Raw genomic sequence first — 16,450 nt, forward strand, 5'->3', positions numbered from 1 at the left:
ATGTCTGGCAATCTGCCACTACATATAGTTACCTAATTAAATTCAAAAGTGTCAGCCAATGAATACCACAACACTGAAGTGTTTAGAAAGCAGACCAGTATGCTAATATTAACATATAGTATTTAGATGTGAGGCTCTACTATTTTGACAGCACTTTGAATCCCATCAATGTCATACAAGTCGATGCTGTTCACAATTACAGCTGATGCACCTCTCATCCTGTGTCTAGCAGAAAGATTAGACAAACCCTGCATGCAATATTCATCATGTCACATACACAGAAGCTCTAGCACATAAGCAAATACAGAGGCAGTCAAGACACAAAACACTAGCAAGCTTCAAGATTTTGGAACAGACAGCAACATCACAAACCAGTTTGTGTCACATGACACCAGTAGCTACTCAGTTATTAACTGCTTTCAGATACTAAACCTATCACTCTTTGTTTTGCACTAGCAATTCTTCCTGCAATAACAACATTCACCAAACTGGATTACATCTGATTGACATTTCACAGGAACATAACTACAGCTACTAACACAATGCTAACCTGGTTTCTCTTACCACATGTCCGCTCAATATTTTAGGCTCATTCACACATCTCCATCACAGTGTTTCACTCTTGCCAAGTAGACCTGCCCTGTGTAATCTTAGATCAACACAAATATATCACCTGGTATTGTACTGAAAACGGAACTATGTCCATCATTCCTACTACTATCTCACACAACTCGCATTCACCCATCCATGCGCTAGTAATGGCCTACACTGCTGTGTTTCAAAGTGTGCAATATGAATGGTGGTTTTAATGGTTCGTGAGGCTACTGTGTCTCTTTTTGCAGTCACTATTGTCTTCTGGCACCATTGGATGAATAGGAGTTACTCAATAATGTACATGGTCACAGACTGTGTCTTCTTGTGGTGTACTTGATGTGTGAGTTAAAAGTTGCCTTGCATATGCGCACTCTGTCATTAAATCGATTAGTATCGTAAGAAAGTACCACTGAAAGAGTAATGCAATTTGTGTTAGCAGTGAAGACAGTTTCGCAAAAATATTCGCTTGTTTTGAGAGTCTTCAAGACCTGCTACCAGCTCCAATCAGCGTCATTTATCCCACACATTAGAGAAGTGTGTTTCATAGGTATGCCTATGAGACACTAAACTCGCGATGTGAGAACATGGCGACAATACGTGCCAACACGTCTTGCTGCCGCCTAGCGGCAGCTGTGTGAACCTGCTGCTGCTCTGGGTGGATGCTGCGAGAGCAAGCGACTCTACGATCTAAGTTTTACATCCAATACTGCCAAATAAAACAGTTGACAGAGCTGCCACTTACTAAGAACGACACCTCGCAGTAATTAATTCACAGATTAGCACTCGGCAGGCCTTGTGATCCTCGCCAGAGCTGCGTAAAGCTACGTCCAAGCCGAACCATGTTTGACGCGACGCCATAACTATATATACAATTTCAGAGGGCTCCTCGAATGTACTCGCTTCGGCGGTACATATACTAAAATTGGAACGATACAGAGAAGATTAGCATGGCCCCTGCGCAAGGATGACACGCAAAATCGTGAAGCGTTCCACATTTTTTTCGCAATCTCACTCTCTCATGTCTCACATCAGCTGCTAATACCCTCAGCCACCTACACAAGTTTCGCTTCATATCTGCACCCACTTGTCACAAACTATGCTGACCATTTACGCAGTTCTCCTCCACTCTCTTTCATTCACAACAGAACATGATAAAACTGGCAATAAACCTATCCCTTACATCACCAATGCACATCTAAAATGTCACTCTAATAACAACTCAGCAAGCACACCAAAACCACAACTACACTGACACAAGTACATGTCACTAGCACCCCTTCAGCTCATTCGCAAACGTGACACAAATCACAGCGAGTCTAAGACTAAGCCTAGCACAGGCAAAAGCCTCTTCTCTTCCTCAGTATCACACTCTGCTGGCACAACATCTCTTCCTACTGTCTCAATCACGTCATTTCATAACACACACCTACTGCCACACACAACATTTGGAAACCTGACATCAACTTTACACAAGATAGCTGCATGTTCCAAATCTTTCTCACTCACATACTTTCACTCAGACTACTGCTTAAATACACTCTAGCGCTCTAAAATTAGCTTGCATTACCTAATATTTATTTTTCTCTAACGCCTACAAAGCTTCTGGTGCCTGTATGCCACTATCACATACTTTCTGCACACAGACCCACAACATTTAACTTTATTCATCTTCATGGCTGCAGCTGATGCCATAATTGTTTCAGCAGCATAAATAAACATGTGAAGGTAGATGTCTCTTTAATCATTAAGTGTGCAAGTTACCCCTTTACAGGAAGTTCATTTAACATTATGTTTCAAGTAACTCTCCTAGTGGCCTTGCTGTCCAGCTGCAGCCTCATAATACAGACTGCAGGTGACACCTCATCAGATTCTTAACTGAAGCATATCTGCCTGTGTAATAAGCCACTGCCCTTCACCTAAAAACCAACTATTACAGCAAATCTGTGGTGCACCAGCATGTCATGTACAAATTTCACTAGTGCGACACACAAAGTATTTTACAAACATGTCTGGCAATCTGCCACTACATATAGTTACCTAAATTAAATTCAAAAGTGTCAGCCAATGAATGCCACAACACTGAAGTGTTTAGAAAGCAGACCAGTATGCTAATATTAACATATAGTATTTAGATGTGAGGCTCTACTATTTTGACAGCACTTTGAATCCCATCAATGTCATACAAGTCGATGCTGTTCACAATTACAGCTGATGCACCTCTCATCCTGTGTCTAGCAGAAAGATTGGACAAACCCTGCATGCAATATTCATCATGTCACATACACAGAAGCTCTAGCACATAAGCAAATACAGAGGCAGTCAAGACACAAAACACTAGCAAGCTTCAAGATTTTGGAACAGACAGCAACATCACAAACCAGTTTGTGTCACATGACACCAGTAGCTACTCAGTTATTAACTGCTTTCAGATACTAAACCTATCACTCTTTGTTTTGCACTAGCAATTCTTCCTGCAATAACAACATTCACCAAACTGGATTACATCTGATTGACATTTCACAGGAACATAACTACAGCTACTAACACAATGCTAACCTGGTTTCTCTTACCACATGTCCGCTCAATATTTTAGGCTCATTCACACATCTCCATCACAGTGTTTCACTCTTGCCAAGTAGACCTGCCCTGTGTAATCTTGGATCAACACAAATATATCACCTGGTATTGTACTGAAAACGGAACTATGTCCATCATTCCTACTACTATCTCACACAACTCGCATTCACCCATACATGCGCTAGTAATGGCCTACACTGCTGTGTTTCAAAGTGTGCAATATGAATGGTGGTTTTAATGGTTCGTGAGGCTACTGTGTCTCTTATTGCAGTCACTATTGTCTTCTGGCACCACTGGATGAATAGGAGTTACTCAATAATGTACATGGTCACAGACTGTGTCTTCTTGTGGTGTACTTGATGCGTGAGTTAAAAGTTGCCTTGCATATGCGCACTCTGTCATTAAATCGATTAGTATCGTAAGAAAGTACCACTGAAAGAGTAATGCAATTTGTGTTAGCAGTGAAGACAGTTTCGCAAAAATATTCGCTTGTTTTGAGAGTCTTCAAGACCTGCTACCAGCTCCAATCAGCGTCATTTATCCCACACATTAGAGAAGTGTGTTTCATAGGTATGCCTATGAGACACTAAACTCGCGATGTGAGAACATGGCGACAATACGTGCCAACCCGTCTTGCTGCCGCCTAGCGGCAGCTGTGTGAACCTGCTGCTGCTCTGGGTGGATGCTGCGAGAGCAAGCGACTCTACGATCTAAGTTTTACATCCAATACTGCCAAATAATACAGTTGACAGAGCTGCCACTTACTAAGAACGACACCTCGCAGTAATTAATTCACAGATTAGCACTCGGCAGGCCTTGTGATCCTCGCCAGAGCTGCGTAAAGCTACGTCCAAGCCGAACCATGTTTGACGCGACGCCATAACTATATATACAATTTCAGAGGGCTCCTCGAATGTACTCGCTTCGGCGGTACATATACTAAAATTGGAACGATACAGAGAAGATTAGCATGGCCCCTGCGCAAGGATGACACGCAAAATCGTGAAGCGTTCCACATTTTTTTCGCAATCTCACTCTCTCATGTCTCACATCAGCTGCTAATACCCTCAGCCACCTACACAAGTTTCGCTTCATATCTGCACCCACTTGTCACAAACTATGCTGTCCATTTACGCAGTTCTCCTCCACTCTCTTTCATTCACAACAGAACATGATAAAACTGGCAATAAACCTATCCCTTACATCACCAATGCACATCTAAAATGTCACTCTAATAACAACTCAGCAAGCACACCAAAACCACAACTACACTGACACAAGTACATGTCACTAGCACCCCTTCAGCTCATTCGCAAACGTGACACAAATCACAGCGAGTCTAAGACTAAGGCTAGCACAGGCAAAAGCCTCTTCTCTTCCTCAGTATCACACTCTGCTGGCACAACATCTCTTCCTACTGTCTCAATCACGTCATTTCATAACACACACCTACTGCCACACACAACATTTGGAAACCTGACATCAACTTTACACAAGATAGCTGCATGTTCCAAATCTTTCTCACTCACATACTTTCACTCAGACTACTGCTTAAATACACTCTAGCGCTCTAAAATTAGCTTGCATTACCTAATATTTATTTTTCTCTAACGCCTACAAAGCTTCTGGTGCCTGTATGCCACTATCACATACTTTCTGCACACAGACCCACAACATTTAACTTTATTCATCTTCATGGCTGCAGCTGATGCCATAATTGTTTCAGCAGCATAAATAAACATGTGAAGGTAGATGTCTCTTTAATCATTAAGTGTGCAAGTTACCCCTTTACAGGAAGTTCATTTAACATTATGTTTCAAGTAACTCTCCTAGTGGCCTTGCTGTCCACCTGCAGCCTCATAATACAGACTGCAGGTGACACCTCATCAGATTCTTAACTGAAGCATATCTGCCTGTGTAATAAGCCACTGCCCTTCACCTAAAAACCAACTATTACAGCAAATCTGTGGTGCACCAGCATGTCATGTACAAATTTCACTAGTGCGACACACAAAGTATTTTACAAACATGTCTGGCAATCTGCCACTACATATAGTTACCTAAATTAAATTCAAAAGTGTCAGCCAATGAATACCACAACACTGAAGTGTTTAGAAAGCAGACCAGTATGCTAATATTAACATATAGTATTTAGATGTGAGGCTCTACTATTTTGACAGCACTTTGAATCCCATCAATGTCATACAAGTCGATGCTGTTCACAATTACAGCTGATGCACCTCTCATCCTGTGTCTAGCAGAAAGATTAGACAAACCCTGCATGCAATATTCATCATGTCACATACACAGAAGCTCTAGCACATAAGCAAATACAGAGGCAGTCAAGACACAAAACACTAGCAAGCTTCAAGATTTTGGAACAGACAGCAACATCACAAACCAGTTTGTGTCACATGACACCAGTAGCTACTCAGTTATTAACTGCTTTCAGATACTAAACCTATCACTCTTTGTTTTGCACTAGCAATTCTTCCTGCAATAACAACATTCACCAAACTGGATTACATCTGATTGACATTTCACAGGAACATAACTACAGCTACTAACACAATGCTAACCTGGTTTCTCTTACCACATGTCCGCTCAATATTTTAGGCTCATTCACACATCTCCATCACAGTGTTTCACTCTTGCCAAGTAGACCTGCCCTGTGTAATCTTAGACAACACAAATATATCACCTGGTATTGTACTGAAAACGGAACTATGTCCATCATTCCTACTACTATCTCACACAACTCGCATTCACCCATCCATGCGCTAGTAATGGCCTACACTGCTGTGTTTCAAAGTGTGCAATATGAATGGTGGTTTTAATGGTTCGTGAGGCTACTGTGTCTCTTTTTGCAGTCACTATTGTCTTCTGGCACCATTGGATGAATAGGAGTTACTCAATAATGTACATGGTCACAGACTGTGTCTTCTTGTGGTGTACTTGATGTGTGAGTTAAAAGTTGCCTTGCATATGCGCACTCTGTCATTAAATCGATTAGTATCGTAAGAAAGTACCACTGAAAGAGTAATGCAATTTGTGTTAGCAGTGAAGACAGTTTCGCAAAAATATTCGCTTGTTTTGAGAGTCTTCAAGACCTGCTACCAGCTCCAATCAGCGTCATTTATCCCACACATTAGAGAAGTGTGTTTCATAGGTATGCCTATGAGACACTAAACTCGCGATGTGAGAACATGGCGACAATACGTGCCAACACGTCTTGCTGCCGCCTAGCGGCAGCTGTGTGAACCTGCTGCTGCTCTGGGTGGATGCTGCGAGAGCAAGCGACTCTACGATCTAAGTTTTACATCCAATACTGCCAAATAATACAGTTGACAGAGCTGCCACTTACTAAGAACGACACCTCGCAGTAATTAATTCACAGATTAGCACTCGGCAGGCCTTGTGATCCTCGCCAGAGCTGCGTAAAGCTACGTCCAAGCCGAACCATGTTTGACGCGACGCCATAACTATATATACAATTTCAGAGGGCTCCTCGAATGTACTCGCTTCGGCGGTACATATACTAAAATTGGAACGATACAGAGAAGATTAGCATGGCCCCTGCGCAAGGATGACACGCAAAATCGTGAAGCGTTCCACATTTTTTTCGCAATCTCACTCTCTCATGTCTCACATCAGCTGCTAATACCCTCAGCCACCTACACAAGTTTCGCTTCATATCTGCACCCACTTGTCACAAACTATGCTGACCATTTACGCAGTTCTCCTCCACTCTCTTTCATTCACAACAGAACATGATAAAACTGGCAATAAACCTATCCCTTACATCACCAATGCACATCTAAAATGTCACTCTAATAACAACTCAGCAAGCACACCAAAACCACAACTACACTGACACAAGTACATGTCACTAGCACCCCTTCAGCTCATTCGCAAACGTGACACAAATCACAGCGAGTCTAAGACTAAGCCTAGCACAGGCAAAAGCCTCTTCTCTTCCTCAGTATCACACTCTGCTGGCACAACATCTCTTCCTACTGTCTCAATCACGTCATTTCATAACACACACCTACTGCCACACACAACATTTGGAAACCTGACATCAACTTTACACAAGATAGCTGCATGTTCCAAATCTTTCTCACTCACATACTTTCACTCAGACTACGGCTTAAATACACTCTAGCGCTCTAAAATTAGCTTGCATTACCTAATATTTATTTTTCTCTAACGCCTACAAAGCTTCTGGTGCCTGTATGCCACTATCACATACTTTCTGCACACAGACCCACAACATTTAACTTTATTCATCTTCATGGCTGCAGCTGATGCCATAATTGTTTCAGCAGCATAAATAAACATGTGAAGGTAGATGTCTCTTTAATCATTAAGTGTGCAAGTTACCCCTTTACAGGAAGTTCATTTAACATTATGTTTCAAGTAACTCTCCTAGTGGCCTTGCTGTCCACCTGCAGCCTCATAATACAGACTGCAGGTGACATCTCATCAGATTCTTAACTGAAGCATATCTGCCTGTGTAATAAGCCACTGCCCTTCACCTAAAAACCAACTATTACAGCAAATCTGTGGTGCACCAGCATGTCATGTACAAATTTCACTAGTGCGACACACAAAGTATTTTACAAACATGTCTGGCAATCTGCCACTACATATAGTTACCTAAATTAAATTCAAAAGTGTCAGCCAATGAATACCACAACACTGAAGTGTTTAGAAAGCAGACCAGTATGCTAATATTAACATATAGTATTTAGATGTGAGGCTCTACTATTTTGACAGCACTTTGAATCCCATCAATGTCATACAAGTCGATGCTGTTCACAATTACAGCTGATGCACCTCTCATCCTGTGTCTAGCAGACAGATTGGACAAACCCTGCATGCAATATTCATCATGTCACATACACAGAAGCTCTAGCACATAAGCAAATACAGAGGCAGTCAAGACACAAAACACTAGCAAGCTTCAAGATTTTGGAACAGACAGCAACATCACAAACCAGTTTGTGTCACATGACACCAGTAGCTACTCAGTTATTAACTGCTTTCAGATACTAAACCTATCACTCTTTGTTTTGCACTAGCAATTCTTCCTGCAATAACAACATTCACCAAACTGGATTACATCTGATTGACATTTCACAGGAACATAACTACAGCTACTAACACAATGCTAACCTGGTTTCTCTTACCACATGTCCGCTCAATATTTTAGGCTCATTCACACATCTCCATCACAGTGTTTCACTCTTGCCAAGTAGACCTGCCCTGTGTAATCTTGGATCAACACAAATATATCACCTGGTATTGTACTGAAAACGGAACTATGTCCATCATTCCTACTACTATCTCACACAACTCGCATTCACCCATCCATGCGCTAGTAATGGCCTACACTGCTGTGTTTCAAAGTGTGCAATATGAATGGTGGTTTTAATGGTTCGTGAGGCTACTGTGTCTCTTATTGCAGTCACTATTGTCTTCTGGCACCACTGGATGAATAGGAGTTACTCAATAATGTACATGGTCACAGACTGTGTCTTCTTGTGGTGTACTTGATGTGTGAGTTAAAAGTTGCCTTGCATATGCGCACTCTGTCATTAAATCGATTAGTATCGTAAGAAAGTACCACTGAAAGAGTAATGCAATTTGTGTTAGCAGTGAAGACAGTTTCGCAAAAATATTCGCTTGTTTTGAGAGTCTTCAAGACCTGCTACCAGCTCCAATCAGCGTCATTTATCCCACACATTAGAGAAGTGTGTTTCATAGGTATGCCTATGAGACACTAAACTCGCGATGTGAGAACATGGCGACAATACGTGCCAACACGTCTTGCTGCCGCCTAGCGGCAGCTGTGTGAACCTGCTGCTGCTCTGGGTGGATGCTGCGAGAGCAAGCGACTCTACGATCTAAGTTTTATATCCAATACTGCCAAATAATACAGTTGACAGAGCTGCCACTTACTAAGAACGACACCTCGCAGTAATTAATTCACAGATTAGCACTCGGCAGGCCTTGTGATCCTCGCCAGAGCTGCGTAAAGCTACGTCCAAGCCGAACCATGTTTGACGCGACGCCATAACTATATATACAATTTCAGAGGGCTCCTCGAATGTACTCGCTTCGGCGGTACATATACTAAAATTGGAACGATACAGAGAAGATTAGCATGGCCCCTGCGCAAGGATGACACGCAAAATCGTGAAGCGTTCCACATTTTTTTCGCAATCTCACTCTCTCATGTCTCACATCAGCTGCTAATACCCTCAGCCACCTACACAAGTTTCGCTTCATATCTGCACCCACTTGTCACAAACTATGCTGTCCATTTACGCAGTTCTCCTCCACTCTCTTTCATTCACAACAGAACATGATAAAACTGGCAATAAACCTATCCCTTACATCACCAATGCACATCTAAAATGTCACTCTAATAACAACTCAGCAAGCACACCAAAACCACAACTACACTGACACAAGTACATGTCACTAGCACCCCTTCAGCTCATTCGCAAACGTGACACAAATCACAGCGAGTCTAAGACTAAGGCTAGCACAGGCAAAAGCCTCTTCTCTTCCTCAGTATCACACTCTGCTGGCACAACATCTCTTCCTACTGTCTCAATCACGTCATTTCATAACACACACCTACTGCCACACACAACATTTGGAAACCTGACATCAACTTTACACAAGATAGCTGCATGTTCCAAATCTTTCTCACTCACATACTTTCACTCAGACTACGGCTTAAATACACTCTAGCGCTCTAAAATTAGCTTGCATTACCTAATATTTATTTTTCTCTAACGCCTACAAAGCTTCTGGTGCCTGTATGCCACTATCACATACTTTCTGCACACAGACCCACAACATTTAACTTTATTCATCTTCATGGCTGCAGCTGATGCCATAATTGTTTCAGCAGCATAAATAAACATGTGAAGGTAGATGTCTCTTTAATCATTAAGTGTGCAAGTTACCCCTTTACAGGAAGTTCATTTAACATTATGTTTCAAGTAACTCTCCTAGTGGCCTTGCTGTCCACCTGCAGCCTCATAATACAGACTGCAGGTGACATCTCATCAGATTCTTAACTGAAGCATATCTGCCTGTGTAATAAGCCACTGCCCTTCACCTAAAAACCAACTATTACAGCAAATCTGTGGTGCACCAGCATGTCATGTACAAATTTCACTAGTGCGACACACAAAGTATTTTACAAACATGTCTGGCAATCTGCCACTACATATAGTTACCTAAATTAAATTCAAAAGTGTCAGCCAATGAATACCACAACACTGAAGTGTTTAGAAAGCAGACCAGTATGCTAATATTAACATATAGTATTTAGATGTGAGGCTCTACTATTTTGACAGCACTTTGAATCCCATCAATGTCATACAAGTCGATGCTGTTCACAATTACAGCTGATGCACCTCTCATCCTGTGTCTAGCAGACAGATTGGACAAACCCTGCATGCAATATTCATCATGTCACATACACAGAAGCTCTAGCACATAAGCAAATACAGAGGCAGTCAAGACACAAAACACTAGCAAGCTTCAAGATTTTGGAACAGACAGCAACATCACAAACCAGTTTGTGTCACATGACACCAGTAGCTACTCAGTTATTAACTGCTTTCAGATACTAAACCTATCACTCTTTGTTTTGCACTAGCAATTCTTCCTGCAATAACAACATTCACCAAACTGGATTACATCTGATTGACATTTCACAGGAACATAACTACAGCTACTAACACAATGCTAACCTGGTTTCTCTTACCACATGTCCGCTCAATATTTTAGGCTCATTCACACATCTCCATCACAGTGTTTCACTCTTGCCAAGTAGACCTGCCCTGTGTAATCTTGGATCAACACAAATATATCACCTGGTATTGTACTGAAAACGGAACTATGTCCATCATTCCTACTACTATCTCACACAACTCGCATTCACCCATCCATGCGCTAGTAATGGCCTACACTGCTGTGTTTCAAAGTGTGCAATATGAATGGTGGTTTTAATGGTTCGTGAGGCTACTGTGTCTCTTATTGCAGTCACTATTGTCTTCTGGCACCACTGGATGAATAGGAGTTACTCAATAATGTACATGGTCACAGACTGTGTCTTCTTGTGGTGTACTTGATGTGTGAGTTAAAAGTTGCCTTGCATATGCGCACTCTGTCATTAAATCGATTAGTATCGTAAGAAAGTACCACTGAAAGAGTAATGCAATTTGTGTTAGCAGTGAAGACAGTTTCGCAAAAATATTCGCTTGTTTTGAGAGTCTTCAAGACCTGCTACCAGCTCCAATCAGCGTCATTTATCCCACACATTAGAGAAGTGTGTTTCATAGGTATGCCTATGAGACACTAAACTCGCGATGTGAGAACATGGCGACAATACGTGCCAACACGTCTTGCTGCCGCCTAGCGGCAGCTGTGTGAACCTGCTGCTGCTCTGGGTGGATGCTGCGAGAGCAAGCGACTCTACGATCTAAGTTTTACATCCAATACTGCCAAATAATACAGTTGACAGAGCTGCCACTTACTAAGAACGACACCTCGCAGTAATTAATTCACAGATTAGCACTCGGCAGGCCTTGTGATCCTCGCCAGAGCTGCGTAAAGCTACGTCCAAGCCGAACCATGTTTGACGCGACGCCATAACTATATATACAATTTCAGAGGGCTCCTCGAATGTACTCGCTTCGGCGGTACATATACTAAAATTGGAACGATACAGAGAAGATTAGCATGGCCCCTGCGCAAGGATGACACGCAAAATCGTGAAGCGTTCCACATTTTTTTCGCAATCTCACTCTCTCATGTCTCACATCAGCTGCTAATACCCTCAGCCACCTACACAAGTTTCGCTTCATATCTGCACCCACTTGTCACAAACTATGCTGTCCATTTACGCAGTTCTCCTCCACTCTCTTTCATTCACAACAGAACATGATAAAACTGGCAATAAACGTATCCCTTACATCACCAATGCACATCTAAAATGTCACTCTAATAACAACTCAGCAAGCACACCAAAACCACAACTACACTGACACAAGTACATGTCACTAGCACCCCTTCAGCTCATTCGCAAACGTGACACAAATCACAGCGAGTCTAAGACTAAGCCTAGCACAGGCAAAAGCCTCTTCTCTTCCTCAGTATCACACTCTGCTGGCACAACATCTCTTCCTACTGTCTCAATCACGTCATTTCATAACACACACCTACTGCCACACACAACATTTGGAAACCTGACATCAACTTTACACAAGATAGCTGCATGTTCCAAATCTTTCTCACTCACATACTTTCACTCAGACTACTGCTTAAATACACTCTAGCGCTCTAAAATTAGCTTGCATTACCTAATATTTATTTTTCTCTAACGCCTACAAAGCTTCTGGTGCCTGTATGCCACTATCACATACTTTCTGCACACAGACCCACAACATTTAACTTTATTCATCTTCATGGCTGCAGCTGATGCCATAATTGTTTCAGCAGCATAAATAAACATGTGAAGGTAGATGTCTCTTTAATCATTAAGTGTGCAAGTTACCCCTTTACAGGAAGTTCATTTAACATTATGTTTCAAGTAACTCTCCTAGTGGCCTTGCTGTCCACCTGCAGCCTCATAATACAGACTGCAGGTGACATCTCATCAGATTCTTAACTGAAGCATATCTGCCTGTGTAATAAGCCACTGCCCTTCACCTAAAAACCAACTATTACAGCAAATCTGTGGTGCACCAGCATGTCATGTACAAATTTCACTAGTGCGACACACAAAGTATTTTACAAACATGTCTGGCAATCTGCCACTACATATAGTTACCTAAATTAAATTCAAAAGTGTCAGCCAATGAATACCACAACACTGAAGTGTTTAGAAAGCAGACCAGTATGCTAATATTAACATATAGTATTTAGATGTGAGGCTCTACTATTTTGACAGCACTTTGAATCCCATCAATGTCATACAAGTCGATGCTGTTCACAATTACAGCTGATGCACCTCTCATCCTGTGTCTAGCAGACAGATTGGACAAACCCTGCATGCAATATTCATCATGTCACATACACAGAAGCTCTAGCACATAAGCAAATACAGAGGCAGTCAAGACACAAAACACTAGCAAGCTTCAAGATTTTGGAACAGACAGCAACATCACAAACCAGTTTGTGTCACATGACACCAGTAGCTACTCAGTTATTAACTGCTTTCAGATACTAAACCTATCACTCTTTGTTTTGCACTAGCAATTCTTCCTGCAATAACAACATTCACCAAACTGGATTACATCTGATTGACATTTCACAGGAACATAACTACAGCTACTAACACAATGCTAACCTGGTTTCTCTTACCACATGTCCGCTCAATATTTTAGGCTCATTCACACATCTCCATCACAGTGTTTCACTCTTGCCAAGTAGACCTGCCCTGTGTAATCTTAGACAACACAAATATATCACCTGGTATTGTACTGAAAACGGAACTATGTCCATCATTCCTACTACTATCTCACACAACTCGCATTCACCCATCCATGCGCTAGTAATGGCCTACACTGCTGTGTTTCAAAGTGTGCAATATGAATGGTGGTTTTAATGGTTCGTGAGGCTACTGTGTCTCTTATTGCAGTCACTATTGTCTTCTGGCACCACTGGATGAATAGGAGTTACTCAATAATGTACATGGTCACAGACTGTGTCTTCTTGTGGTGTACTTGATGTGTGAGTTAAAAGTTGCCTTGCATATGCGCACTCTGTCATTAAATCGATTAGTATCGTAAGAAAGTACCACTGAAAGAGTAATGCAATTTGTGTTAGCAGTGAAGACAGTTTCGCAAAAATATTCGCTTGTTTTGAGAGTCTTCAAGACCTGCTACCAGCTCCAATCAGCGTCATTTATCCCACACATTAGAGAAGTGTGTTTCATAGGTATGCCTATGAGACACTAAACTCGCGATGTGAGAACATGGCGACAATACGTGCCAACACGTCTTGCTGCCGCCTAGCGGCAGCTGTGTGAACCTGCTGCTGCTCTGGGTGGATGCTGCGAGAGCAAGCGACTCTACGATCTAAGTTTTACATCCAATACTGCCAAATAATACAGTTGACAGAGCTGCCACTTACTAAGAACGACACCTCGCAGTAATTAATTCACAGATTAGCACTCGGCAGGCCTTGTGATCCTCGCCAGAGCTGCGTAAAGCTACGTCCAAGCCGAACCATGTTTGACGCGACGCCATAACTATATATACAATTTCAGAGGGCTCCTCGAATGTACTCGCTTCGGCGGTACATATACTAAAATTGGAACGATACAGAGAAGATTAGCATGGCCCCTGCGCAAGGATGACACGCAAAATCGTGAAGCGTTCCACATTTTTTTCGCAATCTCACTCTCTCATGTCTCACATCAGCTGCTAATACCCTCAGCCACCTACACAAGTTTCGCTTCATATCTGCACCCACTTGTCACAAACTATGCTGTCCATTTACGCAGTTCTCCTCCACTCTCTTTCATTCACAACAGAACATGATAAAACTGGCAATAAACCTATCCCTTACATCACCAATGCACATCTAAAATGTCACTCTAATAACAACTCAGCAAGCACACCAAAACCACAACTACACTGACACAAGTACATGTCACTAGCACCCCTTCAGCTCATTCGCAAACGTGACACAAATCACAGCGAGTCTAAGACTAAGGCTAGCACAGGCAAAAGCCTCTTCTCTTCCTCAGTATCACACTCTGCTGGCACAACATCTCTTCCTACTGTCTCAATCACGTCATTTCATAACACACACCTACTGCCACACACAACATTTGGAAACCTGACATCAACTTTACACAAGATAGCTGCATGTTCCAAATCTTTCTCACTCACATACTTTCACTCAGACTACTGCTTAAATACACTCTAGCGCTCTAAAATTAGCTTGCATTACCTAATATTTATTTTTCTCTAACGCCTACAAAGCTTCTGGTGCCTGTATGCCACTATCACATACTTTCTGCACACAGACCCACAACATTTAACTTTATTCATCTTCATGGCTGCAGCTGATGCCATAATTGTTTCAGCAGCATAAATAAACATGTGAAGGTAGATGTCTCTTTAATCATTAAGTGTGCAAGTTACCCCTTTACAGGAAGTTCATTTAACATTATGTTTCAAGTAACTCTCCTAGTGGCCTTGCTGTCCACCTGCAGCCTCATAATACAGACTGCAGGTGACATCTCATCAGATTCTTAACTGAAGCATATCTGCCTGTGTAATAAGCCACTGCCCTTCACCTAAAAACCAACTATTACAGCAAATCTGTGGTGCACCAGCATGTCATGTACAAATTTCACTAGTGCGACACACAAAGTATTTTACAAACATGTCTGGCAATCTGCCACTACATATAGTTACCTAAATTAAATTCAAAAGTGTCAGCCAATGAATACCACAACACTGAAGTGTTTAGAAAGCAGACCAGTATGCTAATATTAACATATAGTATTTAGATGTGAGGCTCTACTATTTTGACAGCACTTTGAATCCCATCAATGTCATACAAGTCGATGCTGTTCACAATTACAGCTGATGCACCTCTCATCCTGTGTCTAGCAGACAGATTGGACAAACCCTGCATGCAATATTCATCATGTCACATACACAGAAGCTCTAGCACATAAGCAAATACAGAGGCAGTCAAGACACAAAACACTAGCAAGCTTCAAGATTTTGGAACAGACAGCAACATCACAAACCAGTTTGTGTCACATGACACCAGTAGCTACTCAGTTATTAACTGCTTTCAGATACTAAACCTATCACTCTTTGTTTTGCACTAGCAATTCTTCCTGCAATAACAACATTCACCAAACTGGATTACATCTGATTGACATTTCACAGGAACATAACTACAGCTACTAACACAATGCTAACCTGGTTTCTCTTACCACATGTCCGCTCAATATTTTAGGCTCATTCACACATCTCCATCACAGTGTTTCACTCTTGCCAAGTAGACCTGCCCTGTGTAATCTTGGATCAACACAAATATATCACCTGGTATTGTACTGAAAACGGAACTATGTCCATCATTCCTACTACTATCTCACACAACTCGCATTCACCCATCCATGCGCTAGTAATGGCCTACACTGCTGTGTTTCAAAGTGTGCAATATGAATGGTGGTTTTAATGGTTCGTGAGGCTACTGTGTCTCTTATTGCAGTCACTATTGT

The 16,450-nt window shown here is 41.8% G+C and overlaps 6 non-coding genes across 6 annotated transcripts; all 6 read left to right on the top strand.

Annotated features, from left to right (window-relative positions):
- Positions 1–1,486: 1,486 nt before the first annotated feature.
- Positions 1,487–1,593, top strand: LOC126196677 (U6 spliceosomal RNA). Its single transcript, XR_007539134.1, has one exon. It is a non-coding gene; the product is annotated as a U6 spliceosomal RNA (small nuclear RNA).
- A 2,493-nt stretch (positions 1,594–4,086) lies between these two features.
- LOC126196678 (U6 spliceosomal RNA) lies at positions 4,087–4,193 on the top strand. Its single transcript, XR_007539135.1, has one exon. It is a non-coding gene; the product is annotated as a U6 spliceosomal RNA (small nuclear RNA).
- Positions 4,194–6,685: 2,492 nt separating this feature from the next.
- LOC126196679 (U6 spliceosomal RNA) lies at positions 6,686–6,792 on the top strand. The gene has a single exon (XR_007539136.1). It is a non-coding gene; the product is annotated as a U6 spliceosomal RNA (small nuclear RNA).
- Positions 6,793–9,285: 2,493 nt separating this feature from the next.
- LOC126196680 (U6 spliceosomal RNA) lies at positions 9,286–9,392 on the top strand. Its single transcript, XR_007539137.1, has one exon. It is a non-coding gene; the product is annotated as a U6 spliceosomal RNA (small nuclear RNA).
- A 2,493-nt stretch (positions 9,393–11,885) lies between these two features.
- LOC126196681 (U6 spliceosomal RNA) lies at positions 11,886–11,992 on the top strand. The gene has a single exon (XR_007539138.1). It is a non-coding gene; the product is annotated as a U6 spliceosomal RNA (small nuclear RNA).
- Positions 11,993–14,484: 2,492 nt separating this feature from the next.
- Positions 14,485–14,591, top strand: LOC126196682 (U6 spliceosomal RNA). The gene has a single exon (XR_007539139.1). It is a non-coding gene; the product is annotated as a U6 spliceosomal RNA (small nuclear RNA).
- The last annotated feature ends 1,859 nt before the right edge of the window (positions 14,592–16,450 follow it).

The sequence above is a fragment of the Schistocerca nitens genome, chromosome 7, assembly GCF_023898315.1.
Source record: "Schistocerca nitens isolate TAMUIC-IGC-003100 chromosome 7, iqSchNite1.1, whole genome shotgun sequence".
Lineage (NCBI taxonomy): Eukaryota > Metazoa > Arthropoda > Insecta > Orthoptera > Acrididae > Schistocerca > Schistocerca nitens.